Source organism: Leptinotarsa decemlineata, unplaced genomic scaffold, assembly GCF_025532065.1.
Source record: "Leptinotarsa decemlineata unplaced genomic scaffold, Ldec_3_MD MMD2_tig00026369_RagTag_RagTag, whole genome shotgun sequence".
NCBI lineage: Eukaryota > Metazoa > Arthropoda > Insecta > Coleoptera > Chrysomelidae > Leptinotarsa > Leptinotarsa decemlineata.
Window position 1 is genome coordinate 2,654,470 of NW_027412709.1, and position 16,130 is coordinate 2,670,599.

Sequence of the window (16,130 nt, forward strand, 5' to 3'; positions counted from 1 at the left end):
CAAATAATTTTCAGCTTGCTGGTGAAACAGACGTACTGAATTGGACATCTCATGAAATTCAAATCAGAGAATAATAGGTACTATAAAACTTGCTGAGATACTGTTCAGACTATTTATGGATTGCACCACCTTGTGTATACATTCACTAATTTTCAATTTTTATTGAAATCATTAAATTTGTTGTCATTGTGCAAATGAAAAATAATCGTTGATGCCACATTGAAGTTTGTCTATTTCAATATTCACGAAAACCGACAGAAATGCTGTCCACTTTGAAAGTTTGCAATAAATAAGTTCTCATGTTTGATAGAAAATTCCCGAAAATTTCGTCCCAATCAACAAAATAGAACCTTCATTCCGAGTGCGAAGGAAAAACGCCTTCAATGAAAGAGAATGTGGTGGTATTATTTGCCTCGAATAATGAACCTCAAAGTATCAACTAACTCAAAAGTGGTAACATTGGCAAATACTAGGATGATTATCACCAATGACTTTCCTTCAAATCCTATGAACTTCTGTGGGAAAAAACATGTCAAAAAGTAGACATTCCTTTCCTTGCCTTGAAGACCTTAAGGAACGAGATAAACTGAATTTAGGTAATATTAGGTAATGTTGACTAGGAAAAGGTTATTGCAGTCCATCATATGGTATTATGTTAATGTGAATATTCACCTATACACCCTGTCAAACCTAGAAACCGACTTACAATATATCACCACCTGGGTACAAAACTGACAGATTATTTTAATGTGAATATTCACCTACACACCTTGTCAAACCTAGAAACCGACTCATAACATATCACCACCTGGGTACACTTCTAACAGAGGACGCATTAGGATAGAAAAGTATGAAATCTACCATGCGACTTGGTGCGCCCATTTGGGTTTTAGAGTGGCCTGAGAGTACAGTTCTCGCCGTAAGTAGCAATAAGGGTTGATGGTTTTTTAATTGATGGTCAATTATTAGTTTAGAATGATAATGCGGTATTTACGTAATTGAATTTGGAGGAATTTGTTTTTCAGCAGTCTGTATTGCAATTAATTTCAGGTTAATTAAGGTAAGGTAGGAAGACTTATTCTGAAAATGTAATTTATTTGGGTTGAAGATTAAATTTTAAAATAAAAATTTCTTGGGAAATATTATATTTATGAATCCAAATAAAAATATAATTAAGAGTTATCGAAAAATAACAAAGGTTCAACTCCAGACAGATCGGAATCTCTTATAGAGTTATCACCATCCTCACTGTTAATATAGTTGTCACTGTCACCTTGAACATTCATAATAATTTTGTCTATTGCGAAATCAAGAGTAAGTTCCTTCGGAGCATAAAATTTTTCGGAACGTTTAGCGTGTTCGCAACGTTTTCACCACTGCTCTTGAGAAAATTAAGTGAAGAATTCGTCACATAAACTTCCAACGTATTTGAAATTGGAGTCCACATTTTTATCAGCCACATATTGTTTCAGTGATACCCATACTGATTTTATTGGTTTCAGATATGTATGAGAAAGAAACAAGGCAATCCAAATTACCCAAAGAAAAATCTCTGAGAGCCATCTATTTCTAACAAGAATTCAATGAATATTTCAAAGAGTTGGCCAGAAAGTAACAAAATAATCTATCGCCGATTCATATTTGGTAATGAATTTGAAATTGAAATATGAAATAGAGATAAAAGGGCAATAACAAAGCTTACCGGCATATGACCAATTATTATAGATTGATGTGTTAAATGGGTGGAAATGAAAGATATTCTTCTGAAAATGTATTACAAATGAAGCTGGTTGAACCCTTCCTTTTTATTACCACAACAATTTTGAAATGGTTAGCCATTTCATAACAACACAGATAACACAAAAAAATTTTATCAGAAGAAAATAATTCCGTAACATATCAAAAGTGGCTATACCCCTTTCAATTTAAAAGCACAAGCACAGTAGTCCCGTCTCTGTATCTAAAGTGGCAAAATCTGAATTATCAATATTCTGAATAATGATAAATCATGAACAGGTGACAGATAGGTTAATTTCCGTCATCCGTCATCAGTTCTGCAGAGTACTCTCTCTCTCTCTCTCTCTCTCATTGGGAGAGGTCGATACTGGTGCTCATGTGTTTATGGGAAATTATGGGTTAGAAATGACTTCAATGGCGATAAAATTAAGTAGGTCTTTCGGGCTCTTAGCCAAGCCCCGAAACTTTTATACTTATACGTCCACTTTGAATATGACGCCATATTCGTGAGGAATTAAATTTTCGGCGATTAGAAAACAATCTGATATTTTCAATTTGGCGATAACCAAATTATTGATAAATTGGTGAATATGTCATGCCTGACTTTACTTTTGGATAGAATGTGATTTGTAATTTGTGAAATATATTGAAATCATGTGGAATTGAGATCTTGATTATTTCATTTTGTTGTATTTTCATTTCAAGTTTTATTGCTCATATATAATTGATATTTTAGCTATTCGTTCTAATTTTGTTTGTTCCTCCATAGATTTCGAATCATATCAGATTTGTTCGATTGATGACCTATTTATTTTGTAGAAATACAGTTCAGTTTATATTAGCAGTTTGAAAACCTCAAGTAACTTTCTTCATTTTGTTCTGGATCTAGGTTTGTTCGAAGGTGGTTGACAATGTTTCGTGGTGAATTTTATTAGTTCGGACTTCCATTGTCTAATATGATATGATTTGAAATCTCTGAAACAACAAATGAAAATTAAAAAGAATAGCTGAAAATAACAAGTATATAAAGCAAAAAAACCCTGAAAAGAATTTACATCGAATTAAAATTAAGCTAAAAATTGAAAGTTGAACAAATAGAATGAAATAAAAATTAAAATAATTAAACGAATTCCGGCCAAGCTACTTCACGACGTTTCGATTGTTAGTATCCACAATCGTCTACGGGTGATGACTGGACTTCCTACGAGAGATGACTATTTATAGGTCATTTCAGTGTTTCCACCTGTACCCTCCTTCCTCTTCACCGGTTCTTCCTCTTCCCCGGTTTAGCGGGAAATGGTTATTTAGCGGCAGTGGACCGTTTACCGCTTCATTATGGGTTTCCATATGTTGCGTATCCTTACGCTAGATTGGCTGAATGCGTCGTTGGACAACATGTATGCAGCTTCTTTGAATTTTCTCCTGAATCAGTGTTTCTCCCTGTTGATGATCTCATCTTGGGATCACTTAATGTTATGGGTCCAAGCATGTTCTGATATATCCGATTTGCTGGTTTCTCATCGCTGTTTGTGTTTTTTGTGCTCGGCAATACGGAATCTCAATAGCCTCTTAGTTTCAACGACGCGACGTATGATTTTCCGCACTCACAAGGTATCCATCCGGCCAATACAATTCTTGAAATCGCAGTCTAGTCTGGGTCACAAGATCCTGTTTCTGGAACTCCTGTCCAACGGCAACGAAAATTATGATCCAGGGCTCATTCGATTCGGAATGACCTCTAGCAACTTTTTGAAAAATTTTAAGAGTTGCTCAAAAAATTGCAAAAGTTCTAAACAAATTAGTAGAAAAAAGGGGTTTGATTTTTTACAAATATCTCGGAAAATATTGAAGATAACCGAAATTTGAAAACAGATCCTAAAAGAGGAGGAAATTTCCTACCCTGCTAATTTTTAAACTAAGAACCTAACATTTTTTTCACTTCTTGGATCTTTTCTTGAAATCCTCCAAAAAAGATTTCTGTTGGAGCAATTGAAAAATTTTGAATATACACTTTGTTATTAATAATCAAATACGTGAAAAAGTGAAAAATTTTAATAAAGCAATGGAAACATTTTTTTCAATATTCAAATTTATTCGTATTTCTATTATTCAAAGTTACATAAAAATTATTCTTCATAATTTTCAGCTCTATTTGTTCAAAATATTGTTATAAACAAAAGTATTGTTTATAAGATATTTAAATTTTTTGGGGGGGTTTTATCAGTGATGAATACTACGATTTTTAAAAACAAAATCGTTTCTTGAAATGTTTTTATTGCTCAAAAACGCATTTGTTGATCAACAATTTTTTTTGCTACTAAATAGGAATATTAAGAAACAATTTTTTTTGAAAATCATAGTTTCTATTTCATTTCAATATTCTGAAAAAAACCTTTTTTTAATTTATATTTTCTTCATTTATTTAATGAACAGTTTGTTTTAAACAAATTAGTTTTAACGATATATTCTTTTAAATACTACAAAAAAAACAATCATGTGCCACTTTTTGTCATAAAAAATTTTTCTCGATTTTTTTTTTTAATTTTTTTTTATATTTTTCTTTTTTTGCGTTTGGTGACACATGGTTGTTTTTGTATATTGTGAAAATTAATTTGTTTAAAACAAATTGTTCAATAAATAAATAAAGAAAATATAAATATAACAAAAAAAATCCAAAATATAAAAAAAAATAAAAATTATGATTTGAAAAAGAATTGTTCCTTTATATTCATATTAAGTAGCGAAAAAATGTTAATCAACAAATGTGTTTTGAAGCAATAACATTTTTTTTTTCAAGAAACGATTTTGTTTTCGAAATCACTGATGGAAATTTTCTCAAAAAAATTTCATATATCTCTTGAACAATACACTTGTTTATAACAATAAAAAAATAGAGCTAAAAATTATGAAAAATCATTTTTATGTAACTTCAAATAATAAGACTACGAATAAATATAAATATAAAAAAAATCATTCCTCTAATTGATCATTTTCACTTTTTAACATCTTCGATTATTAATAACAAAGTGAAAAATCAAATTTTTCCAACGGGAATTTTTTTTGAAGGCTTTCAAGAAATGCTCCGAGAAGTGAAAAAAATGTGAGGTTTTTAGTTTTAAAATTATCAGGGTTTTTATATCAGGGTTTTTATGTCAATTTGAAACTTGTAAAAATTAGTTAATTAACTGAAGTAGGTATATCTAATAAAATAATCACGGGAAAAAATATTTTCCCTGGATTTTCGTTTATTCAAGTGTCTATAAGGCATGTGAAATAATTTTTATTGTTAAGAGGTCCGTGTCGGTCACGCGTGCCGGAAGCGCACCGCTCGTTTTTAGCGCTATTTCTGCTTCTAAATTAAAATGATAAATATTGGTGACAGAGCTCCGGGAAGTGGGACTTTTTTTAGGAAATTTTCTCCTCTTCTAGGATCTAGTTTCAAATTTCAGATATCTTCAATATTTTGCGAGATATTTGCAAAAATCCACAAATTTCGAGCCCCTCTTGAAATTTTTCAAAAAGTTGCTAAAGGTAATTCCGAATCGAATGAACCCTGGATCATAATTTTCCGTGCCCTTGGACATAAGTTCCAAAAAAAGGAACTTGTGACCCAGACTAGTCTGCGTTTGGTGGCCTGGTTTTCGTGAGGGTGCTACGGACGGTGTTTCCGGATCGGAAGCAGGTTCTGATGTTGTACTTGGACCCAATTCTTCTTATCCTTTCCGACAATAATCAACTAGAACTATGTTCTGATATATCTCCCCTTTTGAATTTGTGAATTTTTACAACTAGTTTAGGAGAAATCTACAAGTTGGTCTTTGGGGTCAATAGTTGGTAATCTTGATATATTATAAAAAAAAATAGTTATTGTTTTAGTATTGATAGTGATAGAGCAGGAAACTTTTGTTATTACAGGTACCTGACTATATCGTTGTTTGTTCTTGTTCGGTCAAAATGCATCGGTCACATGAAAATGGTTTAACAAACCCAAAACAGTCGTAACAAATAAAAAACTTAGTAGAAATTAGACAAAAGTTATTTTCTTTAAGTCATGTAAGTTTATGTAAGTCCAAACTAGTAAAACTATAGTTGACGATGTAAATTATAAATTGTCGAATATCTTCCACTGAGAATTTTCAATAATTTCCATGATTGTTTGTGTTTAATATGGGTCAAGTCTCCTGAGGAAACTGTCGATACAACAATCTCTTTTTGACATATTCTCAAAAGGGTTGATCATTCGATCATCACCAAAAATGTTAATTCATCTCGAATTTATTTCAGTCTGAAATTCCGTTACTACCTACCGGAGAACTTGAATTTTGAAACTGAATTTATTATAACTTTCGAACTGTTGAACATTTTTTTAACAACGCCGTATTTTTGAAATAGGCTTTTCAAGAAGATATCACATTTCAATTGAAAAATTTGGGGTTACATTTGGAATACCTAACATGAAAAAATTGTTCTCATGTTTTGATTCACTCACTATTAGAAAAAAAAATTGTGGTCATATTATTATTCGATAATGACAACGCTACATTTTTAATATGTTTCCATAAAAAAAAACAGACTCTTCGAATTAGTTTCTATTGAAAATAAAGACGGGGAATAGATCAACGTTTCAACTTTGTTTTTGGCTTAACTCCTGAATTGCTATGCTTACAATAAAGTACTTTTCGGACGAAATCTAAATATGGAAGTTTTACTTCTTCATCTCGAGCTTCTAATGGAAGCTTGATGTGACACACGCAATATGAGGAAAACAAACGAAACACATGAATTTGTAATAATCACGAAAACACATTGAAATTGTTTTAAAACATCAACGGAATTTCTCCATCTACAATATTTTCAGACTGAAAACATTTTTACAGTTTATACAGATAGGTGGTGGTAAATAATGTTAACTCTTTTTTTTGAAAACTACCTAACGGTAGGTTTATGCTATAACAAAAAAATTCTATAAAATATATATTGTTCAAATTATAAGCCAATTATAGAAACAATCTCTTCGATAACGCAGTTTTTTCATCTATTATTATTAACTGCACTGGAAAATTGAGAACAGGGCATCAAACATTTTATTGAAAACTTCAATCAGAAATATCAATCAGGTTATCATTTTTTTTATGTTAATACTACAAGTAGTTTTCCTATCATATTATTTTGATCTACGCATTTCTCTTCTAGGAATTAGTGACTACAACCAGAGGTTCACAGAGTCATAGGAGGTATTTGGTTTTTATAGTGAAACTATGGGCTCCATGATGTTCGTACCTATGACTGGCATTAGATGGTCAATGTTCTCAAAGGCTAAGGCAAGTTCCAGTGCATATGGTCGATGTTCCGTAGCTTCAATTCCATAATTTTAGGAAATTGTGGTAGTTGAAAAGAAGAATGAAAGAGTTTATGATTAGGGAATGAACATAAAACATTTCAGTGACATTAGAATAGAAGTGGTTGAAGGCGAAATATGAGAGAGAAATGGCATAATAAGAAATATAGATTATAAGAAAACCTAACTGAACTGTATACCTGTAGTCACATATATTGAGTTACAATTGAAAGTCAGCATTAATTCCTAAAGGAAGTGGATTGACAGGTAAACATATTGAATAGATTACTGAATGACTAGGGAGTGCAGGTTGATTGAAATGATTTCGAGTGAAGTTGAGAAACTCTGCAGAATCGTTATGCTAGAGGGAGATTGAAAGAAAAGTCAACTGAAAACGATGGGAATATACTTTGTCATCATTTAGTAGGCGTAGTCAGTTAGCTGTATTCGAAAATCTCAAACACAAAGATGTCATATTTTCAATTCATGATGTTTTTTCTGTTTAAAAATAATATTGAGAAACTTTATAATCACAGGTACAATTTTTGTGAGGAGTATACTATAACGTACACGGATATACTTCAATATTCAGAAGCATTACTGACAACGACGTTATTCTACTGAATTTAAAAAACCCACTACCCATACGCCATCTACGGTCATGTCAGTGACAAAATATCAGAAAGAGACGATGAGAGAGGGAAAGAACTCTATGGAATATTCCAAATTATCACATTCGCAGTCGTAATCAATCTTGTCGAGCTTTGTTTGTTATGAAATAACAAATTTCTTCAATTATTTATAATAGCCATTTACATATTTAAAAATAAACTTATTGACGCTCATGCAATTTACTTCGGTCGTTGTGATATTTGTTAGAAATCGTTTATTTCAATTCATGTGTTATTATTTTGTTGTGTTGGATTGGCTACGGAAATAATTTTTTCTATATAATTCAGGAAGGAATAATTCAGTGAATCCACTCAGGTATCGAACGCAGTTCGATTTCAACAAACAACAAACATATTTTCTAGAGTTTTTGTATCAATACGACGTAGTAAATGTGACAATGTGGTTTTGATTTTTTTGGATTTTCAACCTTCAACACTCTGAAAAATAAATGAATACCAGATCAATAGATTACCTGAAATAAAGTCCGAGTTATAATTTTACCAAAAAATTGCGTTATTCTAATAGTACTCCCAACAGGAGAAATATACATTCGTGTTTATACTGTTGAATCGTGTAGTGGACATTCTCAGTAATCTAGTATCTGTAATGGAAATTCATTGTTTGCCGGCCCGTTTTAGATGAAGGCTATATTCTGGATTCTGGACTCTAAAAGCAATTTAGTAAAAAAAATCAATTTTCACCTGTTGATACACGTATTATAAAAGACGATTTTCTAAGTGAGAGTAAATGAAAATCATAAGCATACTAATGTTAAGATTGTTTTTAAGTCATTAAAGATATTTTCATCATTGAAACATCAAACAAATTTGAAATTTCTCAAATCTTCCGAATAAAAATGAGATATGAAGTAAAAACTGAATAATTACATTGGAAAAAAGGAGTTTAATATAATAATGGTGAATGTTATCAACTTCCAAAAATTTGCACTACCAAATGGTAGTGCAGGTTGAGATATGAGAACAATAGTCGAGTAGGTTAAATAGACACTCCACTACCCACCAGGATATATTGTGGCTTACAACTATTCAAGCTAGACAAGATAAATCGAGCTTTTGACAAAGCCAATTACTTCATCTGGCAAGTAGACCAGGATCGATAATTTTTGAAACCAAAAAAGTTATAGTAGTATGAAACCCATTGAAAAAGGAATAGAGAAGAGAACAAAATCGTATTCTTGAATTTAGATACTTTTTATTGATTATGTTATCCATTCATAATAATATTTTTAATTCATTAGTTGTATCTTTGATTGCATTCCTTCGTCGTTAGACTCGACAAACGTTTCCGATTTTAGCAGATCTTCAAAATCTTCAAGACCATCACCATCTTCGTCTCCGATATTATTTCCAGTCCGCATTGCTTCTTCATCCACAATTTCATCTGAATCGTAGGATTCTTTCCACATTAGAGCATTTTTCAGAGCCATGACAATTTGAGCACAAATATGTGCATTTTAAACCATGTTTTCGGTACTTATAAATAGATTTGATCAGTTGTAATCCATTTTTTTCGATATCTTCTTTGATTGCATTTTTTTTATAAAAAAAATTGGGCAAATTTGACAAATGTTTAGCATCTAATGATGAACTTAGGAAACTTTTCTCTCCTTTTCCGACAAATCCAGATCTTATATCGCGCAACCTGAAAAACAGTGCAGAAATACAACGATATTTTTGAAAGATTCGTATTTAAAATTATCAGACGTGAAAAATTGATGTTTCACATTTCCAAAACCTGGCTTGAGAAAATAAATGTCATAATTATTTGCATTTAATCGATTCATAAGGACGAAAAGATCAATATTTTGACCCACAACAATGACAGTTTTTCACTAGTTCGGACTTCCATTGTCCAATATAAAAAATGATTTGAAATCCCTGAAACAACTAAAAAAAGAAGAATCAAAAATGAATAGATGAAAATAACAATTATATTAAGCAAAAAATAACCTGAAATGAAATAATAGTGAAATTAAATAAATACAAGTAAAATAGAACGATTGAACAAAAAATAAAAATGAAGAAATAAAAATGAAAATAAGCATAAAAAGTTAAGAGATTCCAAGCCACGTTAGTTCACGACGTTTCAATTGTTGGTATCTATAATCGTCTTCGGGTGATGACTGGACTGATTCCTCCGAGAGATGACTATTTATGGGTCGTTCGAGTACTTTCACTTACCCTCGCTTTCCATTTTTTTCAGCTTCACTGGTTCAGTGGGAGATGACCGTTTGGCAGGAGTTGGCCATTTTTCGCTTGATGATAGGTTTCCATATGTTGCGTATCTCTACGCTAGCTTGGCTGAATATGTTGTTGGACAACACCTATGCGGCTTTCTTGAATTTTCTCCTAAACCATGTTCCTTTCTGTGTATGATTTCAGCTTGGGACCACTCGATGTTGTGTTGATGGGTCCAAACATGGTCTGCTATTCCTGATTTACTGGTTTCCCCTCGCTGTGTGTCTTTTTGTGCTCGGCAATGCGAACATTCAATAACCTCTTTCACCAATATAGGATTTTCCGCACTCACATTGTATCCGGTAAATGCAATTCTTGGAATCGCAGTCCGCGTTTGGTGGCCTGGTTTTCGTGAGGCTGCTACGGATAGTGTTACTGGATCTGAAGCAGGTTCTGATGTTGGACTTGGAACCAATTCCTCTTATCCTCTCCGATAATCCACTGGTTGTGACGGTTTCTCTTCCTTGTGAGGTTCCTGCTGTCTTCTAGCCAAAGTCTTTTGTACCATCGCTTTGGAGTAGCCATTCCGTTGAAGATCATTTTTGATGATATCTAGTTCCTTCTCGAGACCTTCCTTTGTATTACAGAGCCCGAAAGCATGGTCTGATAGAGCCTTGATGATTCCTCTTTTAGTCGATTGATGGTGGTTGGATTCGTGGTTCAGATACTGTGCCGTGTGAGTGGGTTTTCGGTATACAGATGTTTCCCACTTAGTGTCAGTCCTCTTAACCAAAACGTCTAAGAATGGCAATACGTTGTGGATTTCCTTCTCCATTGTGAAAGTGATGGAAGGGTCTCATGCTCTTGATGTGTTTCAGGAAGGCGTCTAGATCAGTATTCACATGGTTCCATATTATGAAGGTGTCGTCAACATATCTCAACCAGACTTGAGGTTTCTTGTGGGCTTCTTCAATGGCCAGAGTTTCAAACCATTCCATATATGTGTTGGCTATGACTGGTGAAAGTGGCGATCCCATTGGCAGTCCCTCATCTTGTGTAAAGAATTCGTCCTTCAGTTGGAAATAACAGTTTTGTACACACCATCCTAGTGGATCCATAATTACTTCTATAGGTAGATTCGTTCTCTCTTTCAGGTTCCCGTCTTCGGATAACTTTCTCTGTATGATTTGGAGTGCTTCTTCGACCGGAATGTTGGTGTAAAGGATTTACACGTCGAAACTAATTAGTTGATCTTCCTGTGTGACTTTAATTGACCCTAGTAGTTCGACAGTGAATACTGAATCATAATAAGGTGAAAAAATTAAGATTTCAAATCCAAAAAATTACAGCGTATTTTTTTTTATGAAAGATGAAAATAAAAAACCAAAAACTTTGTTATTTGAAATTTTTACATGAATTTTGAGGTTAAATGAAAAAAGTATATCTACAAAAGTTGTAAATCTTTTTATTACCTACAATTTTGCTATTCAACTTTTTTCCGTAAGACTTGTAGTTTTGCCGGAAATCGAGATAAACCAATTTTGATCCTTAAAAACTCACCCCCTTCCACTTCCCTACTTCAAATCGACCGTAATTTATTATTAATTTTTGTTATATTATCTTCTTTTTTCAATGGGTTTCATTCTGCTATTTTGTTTTACTTTTTACCTTTTTTAGAGCGTTCAGCACTGGTCTGAAGAGCGAAACGCTGATCCTGTCCGAGTTGAGGACTCAGATTCAGATTCACTTATTGCGTTTTTTTACATGAATAACGATCGAAATAGTCATACTTCTTCCTGAATCTACACACTAAGGCTACACTAACATAATACGCTATATGAAAATAAAATTTGTTTCTCTCACAAGTAGTTCTATTTGCATAATCAGTGAGTTGAGAGTAAACTGCATCATGTTTCAAAGACTCTGGAATTTTTGGTCAGTCTTTAAGGTTAGTCAAAACTTCGTCCGTCATAATAAATACTATCTGTAGAGTAGGGAGGGTGAGTGTAAGCCCACGCACTTAGGCCACATGTGACCCATTGTACATCCTCCCGAGGAGTTGTCCTCCTAAGTCGTCGTCCATCCTGTCCTTTCCAGGCAGGTGGACAGGTCGCTGGGAGACATCTCCTTTATATCGGCAGGTGTAGGCTAAGATTCGCCGAACACACACTTTCTTATTGACGATAACTCCGGGCACTCGCACAGGACATGCCTGACAGTCTCATCTTCCTGTTCACACATCCTGCATAGAGGTGTGTCCACTAGCCCCATATTATGTAGGTGTTTCCTTAGCTGACAGTGGCCAGTCAGAAATCCTACTGTAAGGCGTAGATTTTTCCTGGTCATCGCCAGATATTACTTCGGCGCGGCGCCAGCTTCCCAGGTTCGCCCAAGGTGATCCTGGCAAGATTACATCCTTTGATTTCATCCCATCTCTTTAAATATTGAGTATGGGTGTAACATTTGACTAGTTCCGCAATTGTCGAAGTCATCAGGCCGTGGGTGCCACTTGGTCCTAAAATTCTTAGTCCAGCCGCTTCCTTGGCTAAAGAGTCGGCAACGCGATTACCTTTACTCCTGTCGTGCCCTTTAACCCACCTCAGGATAATGTTATTATCTACCGAGGCTTTGGCTAAATCTTGGTGGCACTCTAGTGCTAGCCCTGAAGTAACACGGTGTCTGTTCAAGGCTAATAGTGCTTGTCTGCTATCAGTGCAGATTGTTATGTTTTTGCCAGAAATTCTTTTCTTGGTTATTTCTTTTGTGGCGATTGAGATACCAGCCAGTTCTGTTTGGACCACGCTGGTATTTCTTCCCATTCCCCACTTAATCCTTAGGCTTAGTGATCTGGAGTACACTCCACATCCTGAGCCTTCTTTGGTTTTTGAGCCATCTGTATAAATCTGTATTGCATTTGTAGCATCTGACTCTGTGTTCTGCTTAATTTGTATTTTGTAGGGTTTATTAAACACAAACCTGGGTTCAATTGCATCACTTGTTGCCTGCAGCAGAGGTTGCGCAGTAAGCGCTTCCCGTCATAGGCCCAACCTCAATCGACCCATTCCTACTTCTAGGTTTACACCAGCCGTGTGCAATCGTACCATGGCCATTAACGCAACCTCCTTAACGTACAGATCCAGAGGGTTTAGACCCGTGATTAATTCCATTGCCGCGGTTGGTGTTGTTCTCATGGCTCATGTTTAAACAAGCCAGTCGCTGTATTTGATATAATTTTTGGACGGCCGTTGCTTGTAGAACTTTCGGTCCCCATGCAATGGCTCCATACGTTAACATATGTCTTATTATTGCAGTGTAGATCCAGGCGACTACACGGGGTGAAAGACCCCATGCGCGTCCCACTGTCCTCCGACATTGCTCATAAGCCACGTATGCTTTTTTTGCTCTACTCTGCAGATGAGAATTCCATGTTAGCTTCTTGTCGAGGATAATACCAAGGTATTTCACGTCTTCAGAGAAGTTTAGTTGGCTTTTGAAGATTTCGGGAGGTTTTAAGCCCGTTAAACTTCTTTTCCTGGTGAAAAGGACCATCTCAGTCTTCTTGGGATTGATCGACAGTGAGTGTTCCTTACACCATGTTTCTATCAATTTGAGCCCATCCTGCGCTCTATCGCACAGTGTGTTTACAAATTTGTCGTTCTGCAAGATAACTATGTCATTTGCGTATGCAATTGTGTAGAATCCATTTTTGTTAAGGTGATTAATTAGGGTATCCAGAACTATGTTCCAGAGAAGGGGTGATAAGACCCCTCCCTGTGGACATCCCCTCATGACCAGTCCTTTTACTGTGATGTCTTCTACATGAATACTTATTGGTCTGCTAGAGAGCATCTGGAGTATCCATTCTCCTACTACCAGGGGTACATTCCTGGAGTGTAGTTGCTGGGTAATTGTTGGAAAGGTTGTTTTATCAAACGCTCCCTCAATATCTATGAATATACCTAGGGTGGATTCTTTGTTGTCCAATGATCTCTCGATTCTGCCAACCACATGGTGAAGGGCCGAATCAGTAGACCTTCCCGGGGTATATGCATGCTGATTTGGATGAAGTGGGTTGTTAACAAATACTTCATCTCTTATATACCGCTCACATAACCTCTCCATGGTTTTTAAGAAAAACGATGTGAGACTAATTGGTCGGAATGCTTTTGGTAGGGTGTAGTCCATCCTACCTGGTTTGGGTATAAATACTACTCTTACTTCTCTCCACTTACTGGGAATATACCTCAGACCTAGAGAGGCTCTGAATATTCCAACTAGGTGTGGCATAAGAGTGTCCAGTCCCCACTGAAGTAGGGCTGGTCTTATACCGTCAGGCCCTGGTGACTTGAAGGAGGAACAGCCCGATATAGCCCATCTTATTTTGTCCTCATCAATTACTGTACTAGCATATTGCCGGTCATATTGTGAGGGTGTTATTGGTACATCCATCCAGTTCGCCGTTCCAGGAAAGACAGAACCTGGGAAGTGAGTTTCCATAAGAATCTCAGCACTCTATTGGAGGTTGGCGGCTTTGTCGCCATTTTCCCTCGTCAGGATGCCGATAGTTTTATGGTGGTCATTTGAGAGTGCCTTCTGTAGCCTAGAAGCTAGTGGAAAGTCTTCGACTGCCTCACAATAGGCTCTCCAGGCTTCTCTTTGTTTTCGTCTGCAGACTTTTTTGAACTCTCTGAGGTTGGCTTGATATATAACCCAGTCCTCTTCGAGTCTTGTACGTTTTGCCTTGTTGAAGGTCGTTCTCGCTGTTTTCCTGAGGTGTTCCAATTCAGGGCACCACCATGTGTTGGTTGTGCCATGCGTTTGAACCATCCTCATTGGACAGGATTCCTTATAGGCAGTGTCTATTTTGTTGTGGATAGATACTGTGTACCTTTCCAGTTCTTCATTGTTGCCAGGAGTCAGGACCTCTGTTTCCCGCAGAGCTCCTCTTAAGAGTCGATTGTAGAGAGCTACATCCGTCCTCTTCGGGTCATGGGATTTTACAGTAGTCCTGAGATCCTGGCTTACCGTATAGGTCAGCCAGCGGAGGTCTGACATAGAGATATGGTCCGAGACTTGCCAGTTTTGGATTTTGTTTGATATTTCGGCTGTCATGAGCGTGATATCTATTAACGTTTTGCTACGGGCATTAATAAATGTTGGCTCCGTGCCTCTGTTCAAGATTGTTAGATCTTTCTGTATTATATATTCATATAGTGACTTACCTCGGGCGTTGATATCTTTGCTGCCCCAGCTCACGTGGTGAGAGTTTGAGTCGCAACCCAATATGAGCTCCAATCTCTGGTTGAGGCAGTGGTCCACTAGTACCTCCATTTCTCTGGTCGGTGGTAGGGTGGCTGCAACTGAAGGGAGGTACACCAATGCGATTATCAACGCCATAATATTTGCCTTTCCCAACTGGACATTCAACTTTGACCGCAGTGAGATTTGAGGTGCTGAATAATGCCATCGGAAACGCTCTGTATTTCCTAGGAACGTAGACAGCCGTCCTAGGTTGCTGGTTGCTTGGTAAGCTGAAAATTTGACCAGTTAAACTACTGAAACCAGTAATTTTGGTATTTATTATCCAGGGCTCCTGGATCAAAGCTATTGCCTCCTCCAATACATCAAGGTGGCGACATAGTATTGCCGTTGCCGCCTTTTTGTATTGGAGGTTGCATTGTATTATTTTTACTTTTTTTCCAACGTCCTTGCCCATGAGACAGTTGTTGGATACAAAGTTACCTTTAGAGGTCCATCTGCTCCCCTGCTAAGGGGGAGTGGCCTCGCTGTTTTTGGGTGCCTCCTCCGTCAGGTCATCGAATGTCATCTGTTCAGATGCTTCGACTTCCTTTTCGGGACCCATGGTGGCCTTGGGGTCAATATCCACTTTAGGTGGTTCAACTTCCAAGGACCTAGCGTCTTCAGAGGTACCCTCTGTTTCTTTCATTGTTGCCCTAATAGTCAGTGAGGTAAACGCGTAGCTTAACCTCATCGACTTCTTCTTCAGGACAGCCATATCATCGTCTCCGATCCCGAAGACGAAGAGGTGTCCTTGTGGGTTCATCTTAACCTCATGATGGAAGGTGCACCATCTTGCTACCTTCAGGTCAGGATTCTGCGCCTTTAGCCAACCCATCACCCTCTCCTTTTCACCGGATGTTGTCTTGTGGACGTCCTCCGGGATC

General features: G+C 36.1%; 1 long non-coding RNA gene across 1 annotated transcript; it reads right to left on the minus strand.

Moving 5' to 3' along the window:
- Positions 1-8,939: 8,939 nt before the first annotated feature.
- On the minus strand, positions 8,940-15,878 carry LOC141486727 (uncharacterized). Its single transcript, XR_012468009.1, has 2 exons — positions 15,168-15,878; positions 8,940-9,409 (listed from the first exon to the last, which is right to left on the minus strand). It is a non-coding gene; the product is annotated as an uncharacterized lncRNA (long non-coding RNA).
- Positions 15,879-16,130: the final 252 nt, after the last annotated feature.